This window comes from Myxocyprinus asiaticus, chromosome 32 (genome assembly GCF_019703515.2).
Source record: "Myxocyprinus asiaticus isolate MX2 ecotype Aquarium Trade chromosome 32, UBuf_Myxa_2, whole genome shotgun sequence".
In the NCBI taxonomy this organism is placed as follows: Eukaryota; Metazoa; Chordata; class Actinopteri; order Cypriniformes; family Catostomidae; genus Myxocyprinus; species Myxocyprinus asiaticus.
The window spans coordinates 25,360,111-25,371,330 of NC_059375.1; positions in this window are offsets into that span (position 1 = coordinate 25,360,111).

The following is an 11,220-nucleotide window of genomic DNA, read 5'->3' on the forward strand; positions in this document are numbered from 1 at the left end:
TATTACGCATAAAATTATTTAAAAAAATAAATACAAAAAAATGCAATTTTCCTGGCATATAGCTAATGCGCATTCACGTTCTAGAGTTGATTGACAGGTGATGTCTGTATCTAAAAGGTGACTGGCTTTTTTTAATGTAAGTCGGGTCTTCCTTTCTACATCCGTTGACCATTGGGTGCTCAGAGCTTCTTGGTTGAGCATTCCGATTTCTCCCATTCATTTTAATAGAAGTGGTCCATCTCTGGTAAATAATCTCTGGTAATACTACACTGACTTTTCAAAACATCAGCATTTTTCAAATATAAATATGTTCACAAAAATCAACAATGTCAAATTCCAATGAACATGAGTTTATTAAAAGTGACACTATACTTTTTGGAACTGCATCAAGAACAATAGCAAATCCCTTTGGTTCAATGTGTAAATTTGTTTTAAATAAATTCAGTAACAATTTGTTATATCACTGAAGATATGTTGTAACTATGTTGTATCAGATAAAGCACAGAAAATTATGATAAATTCACTATGACATTTTTTTTCAAGTTAATGTTTAAAACTGTATTAAAAAGGACACTGACTGCTATTATTATTAATAATAATATTATTATAGCTAATAAGCTAATCATTTTCAGTTTAGTAAGCTGTAGCTCTGACTCTATAAATTCATACAAATACTCTGCCTCTGTGGATGTGGCTTAGCAAAAAACATAAGCAAATTCTGGTTACCACAGTTACCCATTTTTTTCTAAGGAGCAATGAAAGATCCGAGAAGCAACTTTGCAACATTATGCTTTTACATTATATTATGCAACATTGTGTATTTATTTTTTATAATATTTATTTATTTGCACAAGGGAGGGCTGAAATGTTAAATAATTAACAGCCTAACTGCTTTAAGAAGAAAAAAGCATGTTTTTCTAATTACTGGTGCATAAAGCCATTATGTAGACAAACTGCAAAAGGGCCAGTTGAAGGCATGTATTTACACAATCAATTTCTTATTATTTTATTTTGCACTCTTTAAAGGTATTTTGTCAAGAGATGCAATGCTCAATAAAATCCTTGCAGATATCAGACATTCGGACCAATTTTTTGCCATGCAACATCTTGATGTTTGCAAATACATACATTAAAGAAAGAAACCCTTTCACATTTGTCACATTGCTGTCAAGAAGCTTTAAATGGGACTGTTTTTATTCAAATATCAGCATCAGTCAATGATGACACACAGAACTGTAATTGTTTACTGTAACACGCAAACATAGCTGTCATAATCAACAGGATGGTTTGATGTGTATGGGTCATAGTTAAATTGATTGAAAATAGTTGTTTTGCATGTGGAGAGTTAATCACAGATCAGTGAGATCCCATTTCATGATTGTAATTTGTTTAATTCATTTGGACAAAATAACCATCCATTCTGGATGAAACAGTAATTAAAGGACCGATCAGTTGAGCCCTCACTCTGAGCTTCAGTCAAACAAATGGACTTCTGTAAGCCAAGGCAAATTGCTGAAAACAATCATAGTTTGTAGCTTGCTTTGGCTTAGCAGGTCACTATTAGTTACACCTTAACATCTAATTATTCATGTGATTATCTAATCAGCCAAATGTGTGGCAGCAGTGCAGTGCATAAAATCATGCCATTATGGGTCTGGAGCTTCAGATAATGTTCACATCAACCATCAGAATGGGGGGGGAAATATGATCTCAGTGATTTAGACCATGGCATGATTGTTGGTGACAGATGGGCTGGTTTGAGCATTTCTGTAACTGCTGATCTCCTGGGATTTTCGCGCACAACAGTCTCTAGAGTGTAAAGAGAATGGTGTGAAAAACAAAACTTCTAACGAGCAGCAGTTCTGTGGGTGAAAAGGTTTTTTAATGACAGAGGTTAGAAGAGAATGGCCAGACTGGTCCAAGCTGACAGGAAAGTGACAGTAACCCAACAGTTGTATGCAGAAAAGCATTTCTGAACATACAACACGTCGAACATTAAGCCGGATGGGCTACAGCAGCAGAAGACACATCCAAGTACCAGTACTGTCAGCTTAGAACAGGAAACTGAGGCTGCAGTGGGCACAGGCTCACCAAAACTGGATAGTAGACGATTGGAAAAACATCACCGGATCTGACAAATCTGGATTTCTGCTGAGGTACACAAATGGTAGGCCAATGCAGCCTCAGTTTTCTATTCTTGGCTGACAGACGTGGAACCCAAATGTGGTCTTCTGCTGTTGTAGCCCATTTGCCACAAAGTTCGATATGTGCTCACTACAATTGTACAGAGGGATTATCTGAGTTGCCGTAGCCTTTCTGTCAGCTTGAACCAGTCTGGCCATTCTCCGTTGACCTCTCATCAACAAGGCATTTTCGTCCACAGAACTGCCGCTCACTGGATGTTTTTTGGTTTTGGCACCATTCTGAGTAAACTCTAGAGACGGTTGTGTGTGAAAATCCCAGGAGATCAGCAGTTACAGAAATACTCAAACCAGCTCGTCTGGCACCAACAATCATGCCACAGTCGAAATCACTCAGATCTAAATTTTTCCCCATTCTGATGGTTGATGTGAACATTAACTAAAGCTCCAGGTCCCTATCTACATGATTTTATGCACTGCACTGCTGCCACACATTTGGCTAATTAGATAATCACATGAATAAGTGGATGTACAGCTGTACCTAATAAAGTGGCCGGTGAGTGTATATTTATCAAATGGAAGCTTTACCACCAAAGAACAAATTTAAATTTCTATATTTTGCTATGTTTACTACACTGGCATGTATGTTACATGACATTAGAATTTTGTCTAAACCAAATAATATGATCTGTGATTGTGGACAGTGACATCTGGCCCTGGGTTTACACTCTTTATTTCAGCAGCTCTCCTAATCCATTGGATGATATGAGGCTGGTTATCTAGTGTTATGGAGGAGGGGAGTTAATCCTCATACTTAAAGCATGTTCAATGAAGGATTTATCCCTAGAAATGTGACTCTGTGCACTGGTAAATTGCTATCATGCTATCAATATTGTTCAACACCAGTGTTGGGTAAATTACTTAAAATAGTATCCTACTAGAAACTACTAATTATTTATCTAAAATTGTAATCAGATTACTTTACAGATTATTTCATTGAAAAGTAATAACATTACTAACTACTTTTAAGTTGCTTTCTAAAACACTTTTCCACTCAACAAATTCAAAATAATGTCTATATTCTTGTTCATTGTTACACACAAGTCATACACTCAGCACCTCACATTTCTCCTTCATAATGTCTCTTTATGGGGTCATAATTCATGTATTCTACATAAATAATATATTAGAAATAACCATAACCCTATAATGTACTTAAAGATATAAAATTAATTGAAAGTCAGTAACTGTTATCTGATTACAAGAAAGTTCAATAAAATTCATTACACTACTTTTTTTTTTACTAAAAAATAATTAGATTACAGTAACCAATTACTTTGTAATTGGATAACACCCAACACTCTTTAACGCATTCGAGGATGGAATAGACTGCTTTCTCTCTCAAAATAAACACTCTGTGCCATTCTTTTGTAATGGATGGATCATATGACATGAATATTTACGTTACATTTATTCATTTAGCAGACGCTTTTATCCAAAGCAATATACAAATGAGAATAATACAAGTAGAAGTAATTAATCCACGAAAGAGCACTGCACAATACAAATTGTACTACAATACGAAATTTCTGTAGTACCAGAGTAATACAACTACAACAATGTAAAATGCAAGGGTTAAGTATCAAATGTGGTCCAGGTTCAAAATTCTAGAACATTTGTTAAAAAGGGTTAAGAGATGTTGGAGGCAATGGAAGCCAAACTAAAGTGCAGGACTTGCAATATCGAGTAGGCGCCACTTGGTGTCATAACTGAGTTGGTGAGGCTAGAATAGAATGAAAAGCGATCCATCTCTGCAGGGATTCAGCATGAAAGGCTCCTTACTTAACAGCCATTTAAGCTATGGGCCTCTCTAAAGTACTGTACCTTCACTTAATTTACTGAATGAAGAGATCTGGGAATTGGCTGTGGCAAAGTTTTGAACTGTATTATAACCCCATCGAATACACACAAAGCAGCCAGTGCTGTGTATATTTGTCTACAATATGCGTGTGCATACACACAAACATAAAACAAATAACCTTGCAGTCGTTCCAGTAAAACAAGTCAACTTTTCGAAGTTGAGAAAACAGGGCAAAGGACAAACCAATGCTGTCATGTCAGTATTATCACATCTGTTTCATCAGTACTCTTGCCTCATTCTGCATTTATTTCACACCTCTGTTTATATGTGTTTCCTGACCTTAAAGGTATAGTTCACCCAAAAATGAAAATTCTCTAATCATTTACTCACCCTCATGCCATCCCAGATGTGTATGACTTTCTGTCTTCTGCAGAACACAAACAAAGATTTTTAGAAGAATATCTCAACTCTGTGGGTCCATACATCCGAAAAGTATTCACAGCGCTTCACTTTTTCCACATTTTGTTATGTTACAGCCTTATTCCAAAATGGATTAAATTCATTATTTTCCTCAAAATTCTACAAACAATACCCCATAATGACAACGTGAAAGAAGTTTGTTTGAAATCTTTGCAAATTAAAAAAAATAAATAAATAAATAAATAAATAAATAAAATCACATGTACAGAAGTATTCACAGCCTTTGCCAAGACACTCAAAATTGAGCTCAGGTGCATCCTGTTTCCACTGATCATCCTTGAAATATTTCTGCAACTTGATTGGAGTCCACTTGTGGTAAATTCAGTTGATTGGACATGATTTGGAAAGGCACACACCTGTCTATATAAGGTCCCACAGTTAACAGTGCATGTCAGAGCACAAACCAAGCCATGAAGTCCAAGGAATTGTCTGTAGACCTCCGAGACAGGATTGTATCGAGGCACAGATCTGGGGAAGGTACAGAAAAATTTCTGCAGCATTGAAGGTCCTAATGAGCACAGTAGCCTCCATCATCCGTAAATAGAAGAAGTTTAGAACCACCAGGACTCTTCCTAGAGCTGGCCGCCCAGCCAAACTGAACGATCGGGGGAAAAGGGCCTTAGTCAGGGAGGTGACCAAGAACCCGATGGTCACTCTGACAGAGCTCCAGTGTTTCTCTGTGGAGAGAGGAGAACCTTCCAGAAGAACCATCTCTGCAGCACTCCACCAATCAGGCCTGTATGGTAGAGTGGCCAGACGGAAGCCACTCCTCAGTAAAAGGCACATGACAGCCTGCCTGGAGTTTGCCAAAAGGCACCTGAAGGACTCTCAGACCATGAGAAACAAAGATTGAACTCTTTGGCCTGAATGGCAAGTGTCATGCCTGGTGGAAACCAGGCACCGCTCATCACCTGGCCAATACCATCCCTACAGTGAAGCATGGTGGTGGCAGCATCATGCTGTGGGGATGTTTTTCAGTGGCAGGAACTGGGAGACTAGTCAGGATCGAGGGAAAGATGAATGCAGCAATGTACAGAGACATCCTTGATGAAAACCTGCTCCAGAGCGCTCTGGACCTCAGACTGGGGCGAAGGTTCATCTTCCAACAGGACAACGACCCTAAGCACACAGCCAAGATAACAAAGGAGTGGCTCCGGGACAACTCCGTGAATGTCCTTGAGTGGCCCAGCCAGAGCCCAGAATTGAACCCGATTGAACCTCTCTGGAGAGATCTGAAAATGGCTGTGCACTGATGCTCCCCATCCAACCTGATGGAGCTTGAGAGGTCCTGCAAAGAAGAATGGGAGAAACTTCCCAAAAATAGGTGTGCCAAGCTTGTAGCATCATACTCAAAAAGACTTGAGGCTGTAATTGGTGCCAAAGGTGTTTCAACAAAGTATTGAGCAAAGGCTGTGAATACTTCTGTACATGTGTTTTTTTTTTTGTTTTTTTTATAAATTTGCAAAGATTTCAAACAAACTTCTTTCACGTTGTCATTATGGGGTATTGTTTGTAGAATTTTAAGGAAAATAATGAATTTAATCCATTTTGGAATAAGGCTGTAACATAGCAAAATGTGGAAAAAGTGAAGCACTGTGAATACTTTCCGGATGCACTGTAAATAGTGACCAAAACTTTTAAGCTCCAAAAAGCACATAAAGGCAGTATAAAATTAATTCATAATAATCCAGTGGTATAATCCATGTATTCTAAAGCAATCCAACTGGTTTGAGATGAGAACAGACCAAAAATCTCCTTCAATAAATCTTGACATCAGCAGTCTCCTTGGCGATCATGATTTCAGGCTTGATTACACTTCCTAGCGCCATCTAGCACTCTGTGCATGCGTCAAGCACTAGGAAGTGTAATCGAGCTTGAAATCATGATTGTGCCTAGAGACTGCAATGGCAAAATGTACAGTGAAAAGGGAGTTTTTGGTCTGTTCTCACCCAAAACCAATTAGATTGCTTCTGAAGACATGGATTAAACCACCGGAGTCATATGAATTACTTTTATGCTGCCTTTATGTGCTTTTTGGAGTGTCTTGCATTGTGTGGAACTACAGAGCTCAGATATTTTTCCAAAAATCTTTTTTTTGTGTGTGTGTGTGTGTGTGTGTTCAGCAGAAGATAGAAAGTCATACACATCTGGGATGGCATGAGGTTAGTAAATGATGACACAATTTTTTATTTTTGGGTGAACTATCCCTTTAAGATGACATTTCCATTTTCTGTATTCAACATCTCATGTTTTTTACAAACTTCTGTAGTGTGAGTGCTGGTCCAAAGAGCTTTTTCACTCTGGTGATAACAGAGAGTAAGGTGAGATGTGTGCAGTGTGTTCAGTGGAAAACTGAGTGGGTGGTGACTGACTAAACTAATGTCTTTACCTTAGAAAGGATTTAATCAGGTTCATAAACAAAACTGTGTTTGGCTAAAACCATAAAAATGTTTTCATTTGTTTAGTTGACACTGTGTACAAAGGGACTTACACCAAGTACAGTATATGTATGTACAGAATATGCTTGCCAAGCAGGTGGAGATCAACTTTAAACAAACCCATCTGAGAACTTGTGAAGAACAGGTCTATCCCAGTGCTGAGAGCAGGGCTGATATCTGTTGTAGTGCTGCTGGTGTTGGTGAGAGTGTGTTTGTTCTCTGCAGTGGTCTTTCGTAGTGGGTTGGCCTGCTTTAATGGGGGTGGCAGCCTTCTGCAGTGCTCTGGACTGCGGCCAGATGCAATGGTCTGACTGTTACTGCTGTGACAGGGCAGAACTGGGAGCCTCTGCAGAGGATTAAATCATCACTATCTGGACAGGCACAATTCAGGCAGGACCTCTGTTGAATTGAAAGATCTGTATTTAAAGGAGTAATCCCAGTTTAATACAAGTGAAGCTCAGTTTTCATCATTTGTGTCAGAATGTTGATTATCACAAAAAATAATTTCGACTTGTCCCTCCTTTTCCTAAAAAAAAAGCCAATATCTCTGTTACAATGAGGCACCTACAATGGAAGTGAATGGGGCCAATCTCTAAATGTTAAAATACTCACTGTTTCAAAAGTATAGCCACAAGACGTAAACAATATGCATGTTAACATTATTTTGTTGTGTTAAAATCGCTTACTTACGTTGTCTGTGTAAAGTTACATCCTATTTCGCAACTTTGTTGCCATGACGCTGTAAACCCTGTAATCCCACAAAAAACTTTACAGCTCAAATAATACACAAGTTTTAGTAGAAGTATTAATGTAAGTGCTTTTATAAAATTATAAGCTTCACATTTCTGCCTTTAAACCCTCCAAAAATTGGCCCCATTCACTTCCATTGTAAGAGCCTCACTGTAACCATGATTTCCTTTTATTAACGAGTCTACATTATTTTTGTGGTAATCAATATTATGCCACAAATGCTGTCAAATGAGTTTAGCTTGTATTGAACCTGGAATATTCCTTTAATTATAGTTCATACTTAGTTAATACTTATTTAGAATGACAATCAGTGTCAGTGTAAATATGCAGACACAATGTTGTTTTTATTTTAATAAGCAACAATAATAGTGTTGATAACTGTATATAATCTTATAAAGGGTTAGTTTACCCAAAAATGAAAATTCTGCCATAATTTACTCACCTTTGTGTTGTTCCAAACCTGTATGACTTCCTTTCTTCTGTGGAACATAAAAGGAAATGTAAGGCAGAATGTTATGGACTGACAGCCTCAGTCACCATTGCCTTGCATCTTTTTTCCATACCATATGTGAATGGTGACTGAGGCTGGCAGTCTTTAACAAAGCCTACTGCCTATAAAATCTCCTTAAGAAATATGAGTTTAGAACTGTATTAGGGTGATTTGAATGATGATAGGATTTTCAAGTTTGGCAGAGATGGATCAACACAAAAGACAAAAAGGAGAAATATTAATAATATTATTAATAATAAAAAGATTTCTTGACCATAACACATGAGATCATGGACGAGCCCACAAATATCTTAAGCAGTTTACTTTATTTTGGTCATATCTATGCAAAATGTAGCACAATTGTTGTTATTTCTGAAATGGCATTTCAGTAACTTGGCCATCTTTAAGTACTTAACAGAGTGTCTGTGTTTGTGAGAACAGCAGTTCCCTATCTGTCACTCACTCGACGTTGTGTTGATGTAGTGACACTAGGGGGTCACTCTTGGGAGCCCCAAACAACTCTGCTTTTTTGAAAAAAGGCCAATGAGAATTGGCGAGTGGAATTTGCATGCCACTCCTCCGGACATACGGGTATAAAAGAGCTTATGAACCCACTGAACCCACGCGGCTCGACGATCGGTTCCTGGGCACGGGCGCTGCCCACGGCCGTGCCCCGCCCCCGTTCCTTTCTTCCCGGAAGTGCATGAGGAGCTGACAAGATTGTGGGAGGCACCTTTTACTGCACGGTCCCAGTCTTTCTGCTCCCCCACTCTTGCTACCCTCGATGGCGGAGTGGCCAGGGGGTATTCGGTGACCCCCAGGTGAATAAGGCGCTCGTGATGCACTTGTGTCTGCAGAGCACTGTCACCTGGCGTGGGCACCCGAGACTCCCGTCCAGGGCCTGTAGGTTTACATCGTCCCTGACAGCTAGAGCTTACGGTGCCACTGGACAATTCGGCTTCGCCCTGCATGCCATGGCTCTCCTGCAAGTACACCAAGCCAAGGCGCTAAAAGAACTGCACGAGGGTAGTTCTGACCCGGGATTGATGCAGGAACTGTGCTTGGCGACCGACCTCGCTCTCCGGGTGACGAAGTTCAAGGCGCGGTCTCTCAGGCAGGTGATGTCCACCCTGGTGGTCCAGGAGCGCCACCTTTGGCTAAACTTGGTCGAGATGGGAGAGGCGGACAAGGCACGGTTCCTTGACGCCCCCATTTCCCAGGTTGGCCTGTTTGGCGACGCCGTCGAGGACTTTTCCCTGCAGTTCTCGGCGGTGAAGAAGCAGATGGAGGTTTTACAACATATCCTGCCCCAGCGCGGCTTAAGACCCCGCACCTTGTCTGCTCATCGCCAAGGGCGTCCTTCTACAACAACAACATAGGCTCCGCCGCAGCCCGCCCCCGTGGCCCGGCTCCGGCGTGTAGCCCTGTCTCGCGGCCGGCTGCAAAGAACCCGAGGAAGGCTTCAAAGCACCCCCGAGATTGGCGACCCAGGGGCGAGGAGACCCACTTCTCTGGGTCTGGTCGACAGACCACTCCATCCCCCGGTGGAGGGCCGGGAGGAGATTCTTTTGTCGCCGCATGCCCAGGAGGCTGCGGCACCCAAAAGCCTGACAAAAGAATGGTTCCCTCATCTCCTGGGTCACATATATGGTGCGCACGGCCGTCGTCACGACCACCATCCACCATCCCATTTTGGCAGGTATGGCGCTCCAGCGGCGGACCCCCTGCCCCTGTGCACCCAGATGTGGCACAAACACGCCCACACGGGATTGGTACAGTGGACTACGGGGATGAGATTCCTCCTCCCCCCTCCTCAGCCAATCTTATGCTGGGCGGCAGGAACCAGGTAAGTGCTTTGATGTCCCTGGACTCAGCACGGCCATGGGGCTTGAGTCCCCTCGACGTGGCACCTCGAGCTCCGCCCGCCGCGAGGCCCCTCCCGCTGGTACGTCCGACACGATCATTCCCTTGGTCCCCCTCGCCCGGAGTTTGGGCGTATGGCTTGCGCTTTCCAACCCGTCGCGATGGCTGACCCGGACCATACGACTCGGCTATGTGATTCAGTTCGCCGGGCGCCTGCCCAGGTTCAGTGGCGTCCGCTTCACCTCGGTGAAGGGCGAGAACGCCGCTACCTTGCGTGCGGAGATCGCCACCCTTCTGTGAAAGGCCGCAATAGAGCCTGTCCCTCCAGCCAAGATGAAGAAAGGGTTCTACAGCCCTTACTTCATCGTACCGAAGAAAGGCGGTGGGTTGCAACCAATCCTGGACCTGTGAGTACTGAACCGGGCTTTGCACAGACTCCCATTCAAGATGCTGACGCAAAAAAGCATTCTAGCGAGCGTCTGGCATCAAGATTGGTTCGTGGCAGTAGACCTGAAGGACATGTACTTTCACGCCTCGGTCTTACCATGACACAGACCCTTCCTGCGGTTTGCCTTCGAAGGCCAGGCGTACCAGTACAAGGTACTCCCCTTCGGTCTGTCCCTGTCCCCTCGCGTATTCACGAAGGTCGCAGAGGCTGCCCTTGCCCCGCTAAGGGAAGTGGGCATCCGCATCCTCAACTATCTCGATGACTGGCTAATCCTAGCTCACTCTCGAGAGTTGCTGTGCGCACACAGGGAGCTCGTGCTCCGGCACCTCAGCCGACTGGGGCTTCGGGTCAACTGGGAAAAGAGCAAGCTCTCCCCGGTTCAGAGCATCTCTTTTCTCGGTCTGGAGTTGGACTCAGTCTCGATGACAGCGTGCCTCAAAAACGAGCATGCACAGTCGTTGCTGAACTGTCTGAAGGCGTTCAGACGGAGAGCAGCGGTTCCACTGAAACTTTTTCAGAGGCTCCTGGGGCATATGGCATCCTCAGCGGCAGCCACACCTCTTGGGTTGATGAATATGAGACCGCTTCAGCACTGGCTTCAGACTCGGGTCCCGAGATGGGCATGGCGCCCTGGGACACATCGCGTGGCCATCACGCTGATCTATCGCCACCTCTTCAGCTCTTGGACCGACCTTGCATTTCTATGGGCAGGGGTTCCCCTAGAGCAAGTCTCCAGGCATGTCGTGGTT